The following is a 2,673-nucleotide window of genomic DNA, read 5'->3' as shown; positions in this document are numbered from 1 at the left end:
TCTTTGGCTAAGAGGCGAACCTCAGGAGTGACTTCATTACTGAGCTGAAAGGGTGTCCAGGGGCCATACTCTCAGGGTTTCTCCAGTCTCTGTCAGGCCAGCAAGTCTGGTCTTTTTTTTTTTTCTTGTTGTCATCTTGCACATAAATTCTTTTAATGAACTTTTGATCGATTTACACAAAGATGAGAGTTTTCCAAACTTAATATTTTTACTTACATGTATTTTTTAAAATAATTTCTATTGTGCTTTAAGTAAAAGTTTACAAATCAAGTCAGTCTCTCACATATAAACTCATATACACCTTACTACATACTCCCACTTAATCTCCCCCTAATGAGTCAGCCCACTCTCTCCTTCCAGTCTCTTCTTTCGTCACTGTTTTGTCAGTTTCTAACCCCCTCTACTCTCCCATCTCCCCTCCAGACAGGAGATGCCAACACAGTCTCAAGTGTCCACCTGAACCAAGTAGCTCACTCCTCATCAGCATCTCTCTCCAACCCATTGTCCAGTCCAATCCATGTCTGATGAGTTGGCTTCAGGAATGGTTCCTGTCCTGGGCCAACAGAAGGTCTGGGGACCATGACTGCCAGGATTCTTCCAGTCTCAGTCAGACCATTAAGCCTGGTCTTATGAGAATTTGGGGTCTGCATCCCACTGCTCTCCTGCTCCCTCAGAGGTTCTCTGTTGTGTTCCCTGTCAGGGCAGTCATCAGTTGTAGCTGGGCACCATCTAGTTCTTCTGGTCTCAGGATGATGTAGTCTAGTTCATGTAGCCCTTTCTGTCTCTTGGGCTCATAATTACCTTGTGACCTTGGTGTTCTTCATTCTCCTTTGCTCCAGGTGGGTTGAGACCAATTGATGCATCTTGGATGGCTGCTTGCTAGCGTTTAAGACCCCAAACATCACATTTCAAAGTGGGATGCAGAACGTTTTCTTAATAGAATTTATTTTGCCAATTGACTTAGATGTCCCCTGAAGCCATAGTCCCCAAACCCTTTAACTATTTTTTGAAAGGACAAAATGAATCTTTCTAAAACATTTGGTTGCTGTTTACATGATTCCAAGCTTAAAGACTATACACATATCCCACCCCACCCCACACCACCTCCTATTACCCCAAACCCCCCAGCCCCGCCCCACCACATCACCACATCATGCCCCACCACCGCACTCCACCCCACCCCACCCCATCCCTCCCCACCCCACCCCACCACACTGCACCACACCGCACCACACCACACCACCGCACCCCACCCCACCTGACCACATCACACCCCACCATACCACACCACATCACACCCCACCACAACCCACTACCACACCCCACCCCACCCCACCCTACCACATCACACCCCACCCCATCCCACCCCACACCACCACACCGCACCGCACTGCAATACATTCTCATATGGAGAGTAGTCCTTGGTGTACATACTAGTTGGAAAAGACCACATGGGATGTAGTACACAGCTGGCTTCCAGTGAACCACATCTCTGGTATTCCTGCCTGTGTGTAGTCACCTCCTTTTTAATCTGGGCTGAGCCGGAGACTTGCTTCAACCAACCGAATGCTGCAGAAGTGACACTGCCAGCCCTGAGACTGAGTCTTAAGAAGGCCTGGCGCTTTGGGGGACTCTGAGCTGTTGTGTAAGAAATCCAGTTACTCTGCTGGAGAGACCATAGAGAGGGCAGAGGCCTGAATGTTCATGGAGAGAGAGGGAGAGCGATCCAGCCGTCCAGGGTTTCAGCTAAGCCCTGCCCTCAGCCTGCCTGCCAGCTGAATGCAGCCACATGAGTAATCCCTGGCAAGACCTGCAGAAGAGCTGCCCAGCTGTAATAGCTCAGACTGCAGACTCATGAGCACCGAAAATGGCTATGTTTTAAGTTTTGGGGGTGATTTGTTTGATAGCAAGACCAAAATAAAACCTATTGCCGTAAGTCAATTCCAACTCATAGCGACCCTATAGGACAGAGTAGAACTGCCCCATAGCATTTCCAAGGAGTGGCTGGTGGAGTCAAACTGCGGACCTTTTGGTTAGCAGCCTGAGCTCTTAACCACTGTGCCTCCGGGGCTCCTTGACAACAATAGATAACTAAAGTAACAAATTAACCCTGAAATTTCAGTGGCACAACAGAACAACAGATGTTGGCAGATGGCTCCAGCATCTTGTAGCTATATCATCTAGAATGTGTGGCCTCCTTGGTGGCTGAAGCTGGGGAGGAGAAACCAAAGCTCTGAGCAGGGGCCTTTCACCGTCTCAGCACAGGAATGATATATGTCATTTCCCCTCATATCTCGGTGGCTGGAATGGGTCACATAGCCTTGACTATGGAGCAAATGGACCATTTGGTGGGCACACAGCGTTCTTGGATCTAACGTGCATGTTGTCAAACGTGTGTGAGGAACTTGGAAGCACTTTGATAGGTAGTAATCAGTAGTTTTGTTGAAGCAGAACGTTTCCCCATTTTATTTATTTATTTTTTAATAATATTTTATTGTTTTCGGCAAAACACAGCAGTTTAGGTTCCCATTCAACAATTTCTACACAAATTCTTCAGTGACATTGGTTATATTCTTCACAATGTGTGAACATTCTCGTTATTTCCATTCTAGTTGTTCAATTTCCCTTTATCTAGTTTCCCTGCTCCCTTACATTATCGGCTTTGTTTTTAAG

The sequence above is a fragment of the Elephas maximus genome, chromosome 24, assembly GCF_024166365.1.
Source record: "Elephas maximus indicus isolate mEleMax1 chromosome 24, mEleMax1 primary haplotype, whole genome shotgun sequence".
Taxonomy (NCBI): Eukaryota; Metazoa; Chordata; class Mammalia; order Proboscidea; family Elephantidae; genus Elephas; species Elephas maximus.
The sequence above is the reverse complement of the archived record's forward strand: the minus strand, read 5'-3'. Positions refer to the sequence as shown.